The following is a 16,969-nucleotide window of genomic DNA, read 5'->3' on the forward strand; positions in this document are numbered from 1 at the left end:
TCATGACTCAGCACCACTGATACAGCACAGCTCAGTCTGAGTGACTGGTGCTGCAAGGCTTGGTTAGAAAGGAGACAGCTCAGCTCTGACCCCCAAAGCCACCCAAAGAGCTCCCCCCCACCCCAACCTGCTGCCCTCTGAGCATCCCGAGGCAGAGCTCACCCAGACACTGTGGGGATGCAGATGGTCTCATGCCCAGCAGAACCAGAACCAAGATCCTCATCCAGCAGCACATCTGGAAGGCCACTTTATCCTCTGAAAGTTCCTTTTACACATCAGGGGTCCAACACTTCAAGTCAACCCTGCAGCATCTTTCTGGGGGTCTTGGTTTAGTGCTGGACTTGGCAGGGCTGGGGGAATTCTGGACTTGATGATTTTCATAGAACCCCAGACTGGTTTGGGTTGGAGGGGACCTTAAAGCTCCTCCAGTCCCAAGGGGACAATCCAGGGACCCCTCCCCCAGTCCAGGGGGCTCCAGACCCACCCAAGGTGTCCATGAAAGCTTCCAGGGATGAGGGAACCCTAATTAATGCTCCTCGACTTAATGAGCATGGAATCCTGGCAGGGTTTGGGTTGGAGGGGACCTTAAAGCTCCTCCAGTCCCAAGGGGACAATCCAGGGACCCCTCCCCCAGCCCAGGGGGCTCCAAGCCCCATCCAACCTTCAACCCCTCCAGGGATGGGGCAGCCACAGCTTCTGGGGGCAACCTGGGCACCCAGGGGCTCAGCACCCTCACCCCAAAGGATTTCTTCCTAATGTCCAGTCTAACCCTCCCCTCTTTCTCCAGATAAAATCTATTTAAAAACACCAGGGTGGAAGCAGAAAGGAGCATTTGGTACAAGTGGTCACTTTATCTTAAAGATGATGGATAAGCTCCTTGGATGAACTCAAGGAAGAGAATAGAGACCAAAGTGCTTTTTAGACCAGAGCTAAATGCTGCTCATTAAAAACTTATTTTTTTTCCCTAATTTTACTGATAACATTAATTTTCAACTCTTCACTTGCCTGTCTTTCACCTCCCCTCCTACAGCAAAACAAGCCCCAGCCATCTATTGTGGGACACTTATTTTCCTCATCTCTAATTTCCAGTTTTTTAAAACTGGAGAAGTCCTGAGCTGCATGAAGATGTGCTGGAGATTAACAGCTGTGAACAGCTTAAAATAAGCTTTCCATAGCTGGGCATTTCTGCACCAAGCTGCTCTGCCCCCCACCAGCCTGCCTTTATTTGTACCCAGGCTGCTTACAGCCCTGTGGATGTTAAAAACACTCCTGCCACAGAGCTGCTCAGGTTTCCTTCCTTCAGCAACAGGGGAGAAAGAGCTAAATCAGAATATGAGGACATCAGTACAAACATGGCAGGGGCCCAGCTTTGCATTCTTGCTGCTCAAGATAACTCCTGGTGTTTTTCTTCTAAAGCTGTTTCTAGGTCTTGCACTTGGGTAAAAGAAGACTGAAATGTACTCATCTCCCCTGCTGGGACCCCTGCCCAGCCTCCAGGATTCCCCCAGCAGTGGAGGGGGCAGCAAGAGGCACCAGGAGCTGCTGGGCTGCCCAGGGAATTCCATGCAGCTCAGGCTGGGGGGGACTCCACAGCTTCAGGGAGCAGAGATCAGGGGGATGTGGAGCAATTCTGCCTCCCCAGAGAGCCAAGAAATGCTCAGTGCCAGCACTGGGGGGGACTCAGCCCCTCTGACCCCCAGGTGCTTCCATCAGCTCTGCAGCAGGTACTGCCACTCACCTGGGACACATCCCAACCATCTCCAGATCACACCCAGTGCTGGTCCCACTGAGCTCTGGACTCGGGATGTTCACAGATGTAAAACAAAGATTGGAGCTGCTCATTTCCCAGCAGTTAATGCAGTCCCAGCTGCAGGGATTTGATCTGGGCACCCAGCTCACTGAGCAGCTTCCTTAAAATCATTATTTTGCTTTACACCTCAGTTGAGCCCAGGTATATTTCCAATCCTTATGGACAAGCAGCACCTGCCCTGCACTCAGCACCAGCAAACTTCAGAAGGGCAGCTCTGGAGCAAGAGGGTCTGGCAAGCTGCAGGGAGAGGTGGTCTCACAGCTCACCATGGGCTCTGCTGCCTCCTGCCCATCACCTCTGGAGTCAAAATAAAACAAAAATCACCACTGATTTGTTCTCTTCCAAAAGGAGGACTCTGGGCAAGGCAGGTGAGCTCTGTCACCCTGAGGGCTGCCACCAGCAGAGCTCTGACAAACCTGGCATGGGAATGCAAATAAAAGGACAAATTTCATACTGCAGTTCACAGCAAGAAACACACAGCAGGGTCAAAATACTGTTTTAGAGTAGATTTGAGTCATTTCTGCTAAGGATCAGCTTTTAAGGAAGGCAGACACTGGGAGGAGGCAGGATCCCTGCCCATCAGAAGCAGGGGGGTTACTGAGCCTCTGGAACCAGGGAAATTCCCTCCTCTTGCCCAGGGGGAGAGCTCCGAGCCCTCAGAAGGTGCTCACATTACTCCTGAGTATTCCAGTTTAAGGAAAGAAGTTTTCTCTAACCCAAGTTGCCATTTTTTAGGATTAGCTGCTTTGATTTGATGGGTGTAGAACCAAACTGTCATTCCAACTCCTGCAATTTGCCAACTCTCCACTGCATGAGCTTTTTAACATGCAGAAGGAACACAGAGGCTTCAATCAAGACCCAGGAAAACACACAGAGCAGCCCCTGGCTGCACAAGGACTCTGGGGCAGAGGTCTGAAAACATCAAATTTAAAGAAAAATAAAATATTTCCCTCTTACTGTGTCTGTTCCAAAGGAAGCACCACTTCTTATCTTACTCTTTATAAGAGTTGATTGTCAAAAGTCTCTTTGCTCTCCTTGGGGTTTTTTTCCTTACTTTTGATTCTCTGAATTCTGCATGTGCATTATTTTGTGCAGGATTCTTCCTGTGGTCAGTTCCATTGCCTTGCTGAGTACGGGCAGATCCACAAAACCCCTGCAGCATTTTCCAACCTTTTAGAATGCTCCAGGCACTCCAAGATCAGTTAAAATGAAGATGGAAAGCCAGGAGTCACCATGGGGAGCTCCTGGAAATGGGAAGGAAGTTCCCAAGATTTACTGATTTCTGAATTCCAGCCTATTTAAGCCCATTCCTGATAAAACGTTTAACATTTTCCATTTAGTTACCAAGTGGAAACACATGGAAATGCTGAGAGAAGAACATTATTGTTTCCAAAAATAAAGTATTTTTTAATCCTTCTGCCTTTCCTGCAGCATCCTTTCTGTTACAAAAAGACAAAGGACAAACCTAACCCCAGCAGCTGTCAGAGCTGGAGAGGTTCCCTAAGTCCCATTTAGTTCATTCTGTCTCTTCAGCCTTGACAGGTATGAATTCCTGATGTGCATTTTAAGGTTATTTTATGGTTTTGGGGGTGTTTTTTGCTAAGTTTTAATACTAAGCCTCCTCTGTTTCCTCTCTAAACATTAATGATTTTAAGCTTTGCTACACAGAGCAAAAGAGAAGAGGAAAGAAGAGGGAGAAGGAGAGGGAGAAGGAGAGGGAGAGGGAGAGGGAGAGGGAGAGGGAGAGGGAGAGGGAGAGGGAGAGGGAGAGGGAGAGGGAGAGGGAGAGGGAGAGGGAGAGGGAGAGGGAGAGGGAGAGGGAGAGGGAGAGGGAGAGGGAGAGGGAGAGGGAGAGGGAGAGGGGAGAGGGAGAGGGAGAGGGAGAGGGAGAGGGAGAGGGAGAGGGAGAGGAGAGGGAGAGGGAGAGGGAGAGGGAGAGGGAGAGGGAGAGGGAGAGGGAGAGGGAGAGGGAGAGGGAGAGGGAGAGGGAGAGGGAGAGGGAGAGGGAGGGAGAGGGAGGAGAGGGAGAGGAGAGGAGAGGAAGAGCAAGAGGAAGAGGAAGAGGAAGAGGAAGAGGAAGAGGAAGAGGAAGAGGAAGAGGAAGAGGAAGAGGAAGAGGAAGAGGAAATTCTCTCCACTTGCAGCACCTGAGTGAGGAAGCTTTAGGGCAGACCTGGAGCCACCCAGGAGCTCAGCACCACTGCAGGGAACAAAGTGCCACCTGGTTTAACTTGGTGACACAGGATTTAAATAACCCACAAAGAAAAGAGCTGGACCAGGACAGTGAGACTGAGACCCACCTGAATTCCCACTGGAATATTCTGCATGTGCTTCTCAAACAGCTTGAAAGGAAAGCTCAGTGTGTGTGTGTGTGTGTGCAGCTGGTTCAAGTGTAAGAAACACCTCAAAACCAGTGTGAAAAGAAAAAGCAAAAGCCAGCAAACAGGGCCCCAAAAGAACCATTGCTGCTCCTTTATAAGTTATCTTGAAAGATGAACAGGAAAGGCAGCAACATTTACCAGTGATAAAGAATGAGTTAGCTTAAACATCCCAAAGCTGTCAGAAGAGCTGCAGAATGATGTCATGTTAATAAGGCACTGGACAATGAAAATGCAGATTTAACCCAGCTCTGTTTAGGGGAGAAGCCCCACTCAGCACCAGCTCCTGAGGCTGCTCCATCCCTGGGAGCAGGGACCTGGGCACATCCAACCCCTCCAGACACAGCTGCCCAAGCCTTGGCCAGGGGCACACGAGGAAAAGGAATACTTGCAGGGTTTATAAACATCACAAACAGGTACCTGAGCAGCAACTACATCATTTCAGGTCAATTTGTCTCTTTGAAAAGAGGACAGGCAGGGAATAAGCAATTTGTCCCTGCCCACTACACCCTGACTGGCAAAGCCCTCCCTCTGGGCTTGGGGCAGTCTCCCAGGAGCTTTCTGGGAGCTTTCACCATCTGCAGCATCCTCTGGATCCTCAGAATTCTCTCATTCCCCACCAGTCCCAGAGCCAGGCTGCTCCTGCCTCACTGGGATGCATCCCATGCTCCTGCACCTCAAGTCCCTTCCCTGCTCAACTCCCACACTCTGCTCCCTGCCCCATCCCACGTGCTGGGAACTCCTTCTCCCACGTATGCTCAGATGATCCCAGGAAGGAGCCATCTCCCTTCCCTCTGGAGGGCTTTGTTTATCCACAGCCTGGATAAGCCAAACCAGGAGCCCCTCCTCTGGGATGCACAGCAATCCTTCTGAAGAAACAACATTTTATCAGACAAACAGAGCAGCTCCTCTTTGTTACAGCCACCTGGAACCCGAGCCACAGCCCAAGCACCTCAGTACAGAGCAGCAGCCACAGAGGCAAAAGGAATGTCAGAAGTTATTACAAAACAAGAACAAGCAGGTGACCAGAAGGCATCACATCACTTGTCCATCCTGTGCCTGCATCTCAGGTGCTGCTCTGCTCAGCTTCTCTGAAAAGTGATGGAGCAGAAGGAGAAACAAACAAACAGCTCAGCTACCAAGGGAAGATGCAGGGAACGTGATGCATGACCCCAGCTCAGAAAAACAGACACAGAGGAAGGTACCAGAGCTGTGGAGGGGGTGAACAGCCATGAACAGCTTCCCCAGGAGTGGGGACACCTCTCAGAGTCACTGAGCAGTCAAGTGCAAACCAGAGAGAAGGAACCAGTGATGATCTGCATGGGAAGAGCAGAGCTGTGAGGCTGAACTCTCAGAGATGGTTATGGAGGTCAGAAGCTCAGCTGAGCTCAAAACCTCAGCTGGTTACAGCCCTCAGATGTTGTACAGCCACTGCTGCTCCAGAACAGTCACTGCACCAGGTGAGTGTCAGAAAATGGAGTGTCCACCCCACGTTCACACTGTTCTGAACCTCTCCCAAGGACACCAATAGCAGGAGCAGGTAGTGGGGGGTCCTGAGCCAGCTGGACCTTGAGGGTGACTCGTTTGCCAGACTGGGCTCCAGGATGATTTCTGATTTGTTTATGATTCTTTAATTTTCTTTCCATGTCTCTCCCAGGCACAGGTGGCTGTCAATGTCACCATCCACATGCTCCAGTTCCTCAATGACTTCCAGAACAACCTTCACAGAAAAGGGTTTGGGTTGGAAGGGTCCTTTAAAGGCCACCCAGTCCAACCCCCTGCAGGGAGCAGGGACATCTCCAACCACACCAGGCTGCTCCAGGTCCCATCCAACCTGTCCTTGAGAGTTTCCAGGGATGGGCACCTGCAGCTCCTCTGGGCTCCCTGTACCAGTGCTTCACCACCCTCAGCACAAACCATTTCTTCCTTACCTTCAGTCTGAGCATCCCCTTACTTTCCAGCAGTTTCCAGCCATCAGGTCTGACATTCAGCATAAATATATAACAGCTCCCTCAGCAGCAGCACCTTTATTTACAGCTCACCTAACCCTGCACTTTTCTGCAACAAAACTCCTCCTCCTCCTCTAAAGCAGCTCCAATAATGCCTTTAATTCATCACCTATTCCCCCTGGGAAACCTTGGTTCATGTACCAGCCTCTTACCTTTGTAGCAGTAATAAACCTTTTTCCAGCTGAATTGCTGAGAGGCCAAGGACCAAGGCAGCCCCTCCACTGCCAGCACCCAGAGAGAGCCCATCCACCTCCAGATCCATTCCTGAGGCAGTGAATCCCATACTGCAGGACAGGGGAGCTCCTCTTGGTGCTTTCACACTGCCTGCTTGGTCATTTTGTTGGATGCTTCCTATTCCTCACCTTAGGACAATCCCAGCCTGTTCATTTTCACAACCCCAAGGAGAATCAGAGATTTATTTGGGGGGGAAGGGACCTCCAGAGGTCACCCAGTCCAACCCCCTGCAGTATCAGGGACACCCTCACCCAGATCAGGGTGCTCAAAGCCTCCTCAAGCCTCACCTTGAACATCTCCAGGGATGAGACCTCAACCCCCTCCCTGGGCACCTTGTGCCATGGTTCCACTGCCCTCAGGGTACAGAATTGTTCCTCACATCCAGTCTAAATCTGCTCTTCTCTAATTCAAAGCCATTCCCTCCTTGTCCTCTCACTCCAGGCCCTTGCACACAGTCCCTCTCCAGCCTTCCTGCAGCCCCTCAGATACTGGAAGGTCCCCATTAGGTCTCCCCAGAGCCTCCTCTTGGGTGTTCCAGACCCCTCAGCATTCCTGTAGCCCTGCTCTGGACCACTCCACCAGCTCCATGTCCTTCCTGACTGAGGGCTCCAGACCTGGATGCAGTACCCCAGGTGAGGTCTCACCAGAGTAAAGTGGCAGAATCCCCTCTCTGGATCTACTGGCCATGCTTCCTCTGATGCAGCCCAGGATGCCACTGGCCACTGTTGGCCCATGTCCAGCTTTTCACCCCCCCAGAACCCCCAGGTCCTTTCCTGCAGGGCTGCAGAACCTCATTCCCCAGCCTGGACTGACATGTGGAGTGTTCTGACCCAGGTGCAGGACCCTGAACTTGGTCCTGTTGAACCCCACGAGGTTCACCTGAGAAATCAGACTGCAGGACATGTCCACACTTTACTCCTTCCAACAGCCCCCAGCAGTTCCCAGAGGACAGGGAAGTCACCAGGAAAAAAAAAAAGACATCTTCTTCCCATCAATTATGTACATGAAACCAGAGGTCAAGGTTTGAGCAGCACTTCCCAGTCCAACCTGGTTTTAGGACTGACCTGACCACACACCATCTGCACTGCAGAGGAACTGAGCTCCTGGGGAACCTCCTCTCCCAGCAGGACCATCCCAGTGACACTGCACTTCCCTCCCAGATGCCTCCAGCTATCAAATCAGAGGAACCAGCTCACCAGCCACCACCAGCACACAGAACAGAGCACAGGAGAGCACGAGGTCACTACTGAGCTCCAGGAGGAAAGGCAGAGCTGCACACATACCTTCAGCAGAAGTTACTTCAAATGTGAACTCTTCTCCACGGACAGAGAAACATTTGGGTTACAGTTCCTGGAATATACCCAGCTTCAGAAAATGACTTTCATCCAGTGTGAGTTCTTTCTCAAGCTTCCTTATCCTGGAAAATATTTTAAAAAGTTCCTGTTAACCAGAGGTAACTGAGGGCCAAAGACTTCTCTACTTTTTTTCCTAAACAAACCTCCACACAACCTTTCAGCCCAACACAGAATCTCAGCAAGACCAATGCTCTTGGCAAAGCCAAGCCCAGCACCATGGCAGACACAGCCCCTGCAGTGTCCCCCCCCTCCTCTGCTGGAGCCCTGGGCAAACCTGAGCCCTCCCAGCAAGCCCAGGGCACTGGGGGGGATGTGAACAGCCCCTGATCCTGCCCAGCTCTGGGCCCAGCCTGCAGACCTCTGCCTCCTTCAAGAGCACACACAGGTTTTGTTTTCTTGACATCACTTCAAAAGCAAGCTACAGGTTGCCAAGGAAACCTCGGGGTCATTTCACTTGTTCCCAGAACAACTGCAGCAGGAACACCCCAGGGGTTCAGGCTGGGGCCCATCACAGGCAGCCAGCACCCAGCACCCAACCCAAGGACACAGAGGTTCCACTGGGGACTCCCAGAAGAGGACCCATCCTTAGGGCAAACACTCCACACGTCTGGAGCAGCTTTGCACAGCTCAGTGCAGGATGGGGAGGAGGAGGAATGCCAGGAGAAGAAGAAGGAGCTGCCCTCTCAGCAGGCATCACTTCACTGGAGGTACAAGATCCACCCACAGCTGAATTCAGCACCAGGGCCAAGCAGCAGCACACAGGAGTTTATTGGGCACATCTGAAGTCTGCCAAGCAATGCCTTCCTTCCTCCTCTCCCCTGGAGATGATCCAGGGCTGGAGCTGCTCTGCCAGGAGGAGAGGCTGAGGAGCTGGGAGTGTTCAGACTCCAGGGGGACCTTGGAGCTGCCCCCCAATCCCTGAAGGGAACCTCCAGGAAGGCTGCAGAGGGACTTTTCAGAAGAGTGTCCAGGGATAGGAGAAGGGGAAATGGTTTGAAAGTGCAGGAGAAGAGGTTCAGCCTGGAGCTTAGGAAGAAGTTCTTCAGCAGGAGGGTGCTGAGACTCTGGAACAGATTGCCCAGAGAAGCTGTGGCTGCCCCCTCCCTGGAGGGGTTCAGGGCCAGGCTGGATGAGGCTCTGAGCACCCTGGGCTGGGTGACAGGGACATTTCTGCACGAGCTGCATGGACGGGGCTGGCAGAAAAACCAAAGAGAACCACAGAACATTTCTGGTTGGAAAAGACCTTCAAGACCATGGAGTTCCACCATGTACCTAACCCCCCCAAGTCCAAACAAAGACTCCTGCACCCCCTCAGCACACACTGAGTTGGGAGGGAGCCATCAGCATCACCAAGTGCAGCTCCTGGCAGCCCTTGATGCTGTTTTTAACACCACATCCACACAATGAGATTCAGGAAGGACAGGAGCAAGAACACAGCTTGTTCCTTCTCTTACGTGCATTCCCCAGGGGACATCTTAAGGACACAACCAAGTGACCAAGTGGCATCTCCCTGAAGTGGCTCCCCAGGACTGATGGAACCTCCTGGGACATTGTCCTGCTAACCAAGCAGTGAGCAATTCCTCTCCAGCACTGGAAACAACTGACAGCAGCCTCACACCCCTCTCACCTTTAGCTTTTAGTTTATTCTCATCTCCATTGTTTTCCTCAATTATTTTTTAATTGAAACAGTTAATGAATGAATGTCCAGGGAAGAGTGGTAGGACAGCAGGATCTCAGATCTGCTGCATCTCACCACAGCTGAAACAGGTTTGGGAAATGTGCTCAAGCATTTCCTGACATCCTGAACACTTCTTACATGCTGAAACTTCAGCCTCACTCTCTTCTCAGACACGTGCTGTTTTATCTGACATCCCATTTGAAACAAAGCACAATAAAGTAGTTAAAGTAACTAAGAGTTTGTTTTCTACCTCCTCTCCTAATTTTAATTTTTTTGCTAATTTCACTGCATGCTCCCCAGCTCCAGCCCCAGACATGTTAAATACTTAGCATGGTGGTTTAGGGTAGGGCTTTGGACACAGGTGTGTGATGAGAGGATGGGGGAAGTGATTTCCAACTTGAGGAGGGGAGATTTAGGTTGGATTATCAGGAAGAAAAAATTTTCCTGTGAGGGTGCTGAGCCCCTGGGTGCCCAGGATGCCCCCAGAAGCTGTGGCTGCCCCATCCCTGGAGGTGTTGAAGGGGTTGGATGGAATCAGAGGAGCTGTGAGGTCCCTTCCAACCCAAACCAGTCTGTATACCCATGCAGAAGTTCACTCTGGAAGTCAGAGCATGCCCTGGAGCCTGCTGCCAAAACCCAAGTGCCTCATTTCTAAGAGGAGAAATCATCCACCTCAGCAGGACAATGAGCAGCTCCAGTGATTTCCTGAAATAGGGCAGAGAGAATAAACCCAGCAGATAAACATCTCCCCTCTACTCAGACTTCAGAGGAGACATAATCCAAGTCATGAATTCTCCAGCACACCCAGAGCACACTCACAGCAGGAGCCTGAGCTGACAGGCACCAGCAAGTTCTTTTTAAAAGGCTTTTTAAAGACAGCAGCATCCCAAGGTTTCACACTGAAATAACTCAGGATGTGTGGCTTCAGAAAAGTGGAACCACCCCACATCTCACCCTCACCTCCAGGAGAGCCACATCCCTTCAGAGAAACCCCCAGCCCAGGGACACAGCTTTGCCACTGGGAGAGATACAGAATGAAGTGAAATTCAAGTCTGAGTCTTGGGAAATGAGATGTTGGTGGCTGTGCTGGGCTGCTCCTCTTCCTCAGCCCCAGCACCCTGGGAAAGGTGACTGTGAGAGCTCGCTGCTAAGGCAAGAGGAACCTGATGCTGCTGCCAGGCTGAGGAGCTCACTGCCAGGCAGGAAAGCTGCTTGGTAAACGAGAACCCTGGAGTCAGACAACCATGGAACTGTTTCAGCTGGGAAAGACCTTTGAGATCACCAAGTCCAACCACTGACCCAGGTCCCCCAGCACCAGAACTGTCATGCTGCACAGCTGCCACGCATGTCCCATGGCTGTCACACACATCCCACAGGTGCCACGCGTGTCCCACAGCTGTCACACATCCCACAGGTGCCACGCATGTCCCACAGGTGCCACGCATGTCCCACAGGTGCCACGCATGTCCCACAGCTGTCACGCACGTCCCACAGCTGTCATGCCGCATGGTGCAATCATATCCCGCATCTGTAATGCTGCACAGCTGTCACACATGTCCCACAGCTGTCACACATGTCCCACAGCTGCCATGTTGCATGGTGCAATCATATCCCACATCTGTAATGCTGCACAGCTTCCATGCACGTCCCACAGCTGTCACACGTCCCACAGCTGCCATGCACGTCCCACAGCTGTCACACATCCCACAGCTGCCAGGCGTGTCCCACAGCTGTCACACATCCCACAGGTGCCACACGTGTCCCACAGCTGTCAGGCTGCATGGTGCAATCATATCCCACATCTGTAATGCTGCACAGGTGTCACACATGTCCCACAGGTGCCACACACGTCCCACAGGTGTCACGCACGTCCCACAGGTGCCAGCAATGTCCCACAGGTGCCATGCACGTCCCACAGGTGCCGTGCTGCAGAGCTGTGGTGTGGGTGGCTCAGGAAGCTCTGGGCAGCTCCGAGGTGGCACAGGGAGGAGGAATCTCTGTGCAAGACCCAAGAGAAGTCCCAGGGTGCAGAGAACAGGGAGGAGAGGGGCTCGTGGGGGGGTCCTGTTCTTCTGAGTTAACTGTGTTTGACACACAAAGCTTTTTACAGGTGCCCCAGAGAGGACACAAACAGACCCAGGCTGACAAATCCTTGTGCTCTCCTGCATCCCCAGCTCCAGGCTCAGCTGCAGGAGAGCCCCAGCACCACCCCAAGGAGCTTCCTTCCCTCCAAGGGCAAAGTCCCACTTGGCATCCCCAGCTCTGCCATCCTTAAGCACCCTCACTGAGCAGGGTGTGAAGCTGGGGGACAAATCCCCTGCTCAGTGTCACTTCAGGACTCCCAGCCTCAAAGCTCTCACCAGCCAAACCTCTCCAATAGTCCTGAGAACCATCAAGGCAGAAAGAAGCCCCAAACTGAACCACTTCCACTTCAGGGAAGAACGTTGGCAAAACACCCAAGTAACTGGTCTGAAGTGTAGTGTGAGCAAAATGTAAAGGAATTCAGGAGACTGCTGAGTTACTGCTCCTCTCAGCAGACAGCACTTGTTTCCAAATATCCAAAATAACTAAAAATAGCCATGCCTCTCTCATGCTTCCAGGCAGATTACCTCAAAAATGCAAAACAAAATGTCAAGAGTGAAAGTCCAGTTTGAGCACAGCTTGGTTTGAAGTCACTATGGAACTAAAGCCCACTGGAGCTTTTCCATACCCTTTCCTTTCAAACCCCTGCACTCTCATCTTCCCCACCACTGCTCTGTGCACTCCCTCAGACTCCAGGTTTTGAGAGCTATTCCACAGCCTTTTTACTGAATCTACCCAGAAAACTATGAAAAGCTCATCAGCAAGCAGTCAAATCCACCACAGAACGCCCTACATTGCCTTTGGAGGAGCATTTAGGTTTCAGCAAGTCATTAAAAAAGTGTTAAATATATCCCAGCTTCTCAACTACCTCCTGAGCCCCTCTCAGAAACCCAGCTACCTACTGAGCCCCCCTTTCTTTTTACACTTGAAAAAGAGACTTTCTGAAGGATCAATGGTTTGGGTTGAAGGGATCCTGAAAATCATCAAATTCCAAACCCCTGCCATGGGCAGGGACCCCTCCCCCAGCCCAGGGGGCTCCAAGCCCCATCCAACCTTCAACCCCTCCAGGGATGGGGCAGCCACAGCTTCTGGGGGCACCCTGGGCACCCAGGGGCTCAGCACCCTCACCCCAAACCATTTCTCCCTAAGTCCCTCTCCAAGAAACAGAACCCTGGAATGGGTTGGGTTGGAAGAGAACTGAAAGTTCAGCTCATTACAACCCCCCTGCCATGGGCAGGGACCCCTCCCCCAGCCCAGGGGTCTCCAAGCCCCATCCAACCTGACCTGAGACATCCCCACCAGCCACAGCTTCCCCAGGAAACCTCTCCCAGGCTCTCCCCACCCTCATTTCTCCCCAAGATCTCCTCTCCATCTCCCCTCTCCCAGCTCCAAACCCTTCCCCCTCAGAGGGTCCCATCCCTCCAGGCCCTTGTCCCAAGTCCCTCCCCAGCTTTCCTGGAGCCCCTTCAGGCCCTGGGAGCTGCTCTGAGCTCTCCCCATTGCATCCCCACCTCTCTCAGGTGAGGGTCTCACCTCCATCTCCCCTCTGTCACTTTACAGCCATTCCCCTGTCTCTATCCCTTGATGCACAACCTAGCACACATCCCTGGGCTTTTCCTGTACAACCACCCAGAGGTGGCAGGGCTGTCCCTAAACACCCCCCCAGCTCTGGTCCTAACCCAGGTGGGCACCTCCAGCCCTGCATCCCCTCAGCTGTGCCCCTCTCCCCGGGCTCCCTAGGGCTGTACCAGGGCTCCAGTCCTGGGCACCAAGGTCCCAGTGCCACTGCTGGGGCAGGGGATGCTGAGCCAGCCCAGGGAGAACTCAGACTGAACCAGAGCTGCAGCAAAGACACTGCAGAGCTCAGGTCCTGTGCTTAAAAAAAAGCAAGATACTAAAAAGAAAGCAGACGTGAGGAAGGTGCTGGTGGCAGAGAGCTCTCTCTCTCCTTGGTCTCCTCCTGCTCTGGTCCCTGCTGCCACGGGAGAAGCAGAGACCCAGGGAAGCTCCAAGGGACCCAGAGCTGGGACTCAGCTGCCCCACAGGCACCACGGCTGGGAAAGGAGGTTCCCTGAAAAGGCAGGAGAAGAAAATAGTGAGGGGGATGAGAATTCCTAGATAAGGCAGGGAGACACCTCCTGCCTTCCCCAGGTGTCCCTGCAGCACCTCACTGCAGGCAGCAGCAGCACTGAAGAGTGAAGAAAAAAAGGGTGTGCATGGTTTGATAACACTAGATAAAAAGCAGCTGTTTTGGAGGGAATTTAAAGCCTTCCCACTGCCTTAGTTACCTTCATATGCTTGATCAGAAATACCAAGCAAGATTAAGTAAATTCAGCTTTTGATATAAGCTGTGGCATTAGTAAAGGCTTCACTAATGAAGTCAGAACTTTAGTTTCCCAAACTCTGCAGGGATTTCCATGGCAATCAGACAGCTAAACAACAGGTAACTTACACAGGAGGGGTAACAGCCACAAACAATCCTCTCATCAGCTTTATCTCCACTTGCATACATTTTGGAATTCCTTCACCACTTCCCACCTACCTTAGGAGTGGTCACAAAAAGAATCAGCATAACCCAAAGGAAAAACCCCAAACCAGTACAAGGAGTCATTCTCTCCACCCTGCACTGTCAGACTTGCAGCAGGTTTCTGAAGCTGGGCTTTTCTGAGGCCTTCAACCATTTCCTATCCTTACATCTGTCAAGATAACCCTGCCAGGAATTCAGGGATAAGAGGGTGTAGCAGCTATAGAACTGCCAAGGAGAAGAAAAAGCTTGATAATTATTTCCAAAAGATGGGTGAAAAATCAGAATACTTTTTCTGTCTTCTAGAAAGCTGCCAGCAGAGCTCCCTTCACCAAGGAGGACATTTGTCCTTAGGTTTCCAAGGTGCTGCTGTCAGCTCAAGCTGTGGTCTCACTCCTTGTGTGCTGGTTTCTCACTTGGGAATCAGTTCACAGGCAGTCAGGAAAAGCCTCCCTGGCGTTCAGTGCTGTGCTGAGCAGGGGTACCACTCATCCTCAGCCAGAGCTGCCAAGTGAAGACAAATGCCAAAGGACTGAGATTATTTCTGCAGATATTCTACACCAACTTCAGGCCATAAACCCTGCACCCTCCTACCAACCTCCACACAGCCCCAAGACCATCTCAGATCATGATTGGGCTTTTCTGCTTCCTCATTTCCCAACAAAAAAACTCATGTAAAAAATAGTAGTTTTTTTTAAATCCATCCCCAACTCTTCTGAGACTCCAAGGAGGTAAATGTCCCCATAGTCACTGGTTCTAGGAGTAAACAAATACAACAGCTCACAGAAATGGTCACTGTACAGTTCCTGGAGACTTCTGGCATTTATTAGCACACACGTGGTGCTGGTTTTTCAGAGGCTGTGAGCACAGTCACAGGAGATGTTCCTCCAACTTCCATTGCCACTTCATTTTCAGAAGAGAATTTGGCTCCCCACCCATTTTCAGAGCACATGAGATTTTGATAAAAATTGCTGAAATTAAAAATAAAAACAAAACCCAAAACCAAACAACCACAAGAACCAAGAGACAAGTTATTTGCTGACAAAAACCTCTTTTAATGATGTATGCTTTGAGCAGAGGGCTCAGTCTCACCGAAGGAGCAATGCTCTCCTTGCTGCATCCCCAGAACCCCACGGAGTTTGGGCAGAGATGGGACAAGGCCCCTTCCACCTTCCTGACCTTCTGCAGGTGCAAACTGACAGCTCTGGATCACAGGGGCTGCACCTCTCCCAGGCTGCAATAAATCCCCTGGTACCCCCTCTCCATCTGCTTGGGGTTTAAGGCAGAGCCCTCGGGGTCACTGCAGGATCCAGAGATTCCACAGAACTGTCTGGAGTCCAAGCCCTTCACCCACACACTTGGGTGTTATTCCTTCCAACACTGCAGGTATGGCCACTCTTATCTCAAGGGATTAGGGAACATTTCCCTTTCTCCAGTCTCCCCAGAAAGCATTTCCCATCCCAACTGAAGAGCAGCAGCTTGCTCCTCTCTACCCCAGTGCTCAGCTCCTTTCCCAACCTCTGACACACACCCACCATCACTTCACATCCTCTATAAATTCAGGTTCAGAGCCACTGAGAATTTATTTTCCTCTCCATCTGGGCATTTGCAAAATGATATGCAAATCATGAGATGCAGGAACTGATGCTGGTAATTATAGAAGTAACCCAGAGCAGTTGCTATTTTAAAACTTCTTGTTGGGCCAGCACTGTCAATGTGTTTCACAGGAGCTGACCCATCCAGAGAACAGACAGAGCTTGCACAAAATCCTCTCAAAACTGTTCAGGACAACTCAGGACGAGTGTGAAGTCACAGTGGGTTCTTGAGACACGAGAGGAAAGTCCAGAGAAGGCCCATGCACAAGGCCAGGCCCAAGCAGCTACCTGCAAGCCAGCTGAAGATGACCCAGTGCAGTTATTTATGGTAATAAACTGCCCAAAGGCACCAGGGCTGGGGCTGGGATGGAACCAAGGCCACTGTTCTGCTGCCAAATGTGCTGGGAAGAAGCTGGAGTCTGAGACAAACCAGCTGCAGCAGTCTGGAAGTCCCCAAAACCCCATCCTGCCCTCTCCTCCCCATCACCAACCACCCCAGCAGTGTCTGCCCAGGCAGGGCCAGACCCATTTCCACCTATTTTTCTCCCACTGCTCTCCCATGCCCCCAAGCTGACACCCAAGTCAGTACCTCCAAGTTCAGCACACACCACCTCACTGCAGCCCCACAAGAATTCACATGTTCAGCACTTGTAGCAGAGAGGTCTTCCCAAGAAATGTGGGTTCTCAAGATTTTCTGACTGCACAACTCAGTTTCCTAGAATCACAGAATTAATAAGGTTGGAGAAGGCCTCTAAGATCAAGTCCAACCATCAACCCAACCTCCCATGCCCATGAAACAGGTCCCAAAGTGCCACATTCTTCCTACACCTCCAGGGATTGGGACGTCCCACTGCCCTGGGCCAACACCAGATCACCCTCTCAGTACAGAAACTGTTCCTAAGCTGGGCCCAACTTTCCAGAAGGGTGAAGTGAACAACCTCCCAACTTCACCACTCACTTTAATGTCTCACATTACAAAGCCTGCAGACACATCTGAAACTTCCTCCTGGGAATGCTGCAGCAAGGAGACAGAAACCCATCAGACTCAGTCCACATCACTAAAGGCACCCCTGGGAATTCTTCTTCTTTCTTCAAGCTCTTCTAGAAAACCCTCAGTCTGTATATTCTGTTCTGAACAAAAACTGATTTAAACTCAACCAAGAAATAAACCCCCAGCTGAGCTGTACCTGCACTTCAGTAAAATCATCAAAGCCCCTGTGGGTTCAGTGCTGAGCACTTCAGTCACTGGGCTGCAGAGCTGCCCCAGCACCCAGGTTCCTGCTCCTTAGAGAGACCAAAGGAGA

General features: G+C 51.5%; 2 protein-coding genes across 2 annotated transcripts in view; one reads left to right on the top strand and one right to left on the bottom strand.

Moving 5' to 3' along the window:
- Nucleotides 1-16,969, bottom strand: part of PPP6R2 (protein phosphatase 6 regulatory subunit 2) — a 72,512-nt gene that overhangs the window by 49,468 nt on the left and 6,075 nt on the right. Inside the window, exon 2 of the mRNA XM_030456677.1 lies at nucleotides 7,715-7,848. The gene's annotated coding sequence lies outside the window, so the exon portion shown is untranslated. The remainder of the gene's footprint in view (nucleotides 1-7,714; nucleotides 7,849-16,969) is intronic.
- The window catches only part of LOC103537561 (myotubularin-related protein 5), a 63,339-nt gene that overhangs the window by 3,884 nt on the left and 42,486 nt on the right, over nucleotides 1-16,969 (top strand).

Source organism: Calypte anna, chromosome 10 (assembly GCF_003957555.1).
Source record: "Calypte anna isolate BGI_N300 chromosome 10, bCalAnn1_v1.p, whole genome shotgun sequence".
Lineage (NCBI taxonomy): Eukaryota > Metazoa > Chordata > Aves > Apodiformes > Trochilidae > Calypte > Calypte anna.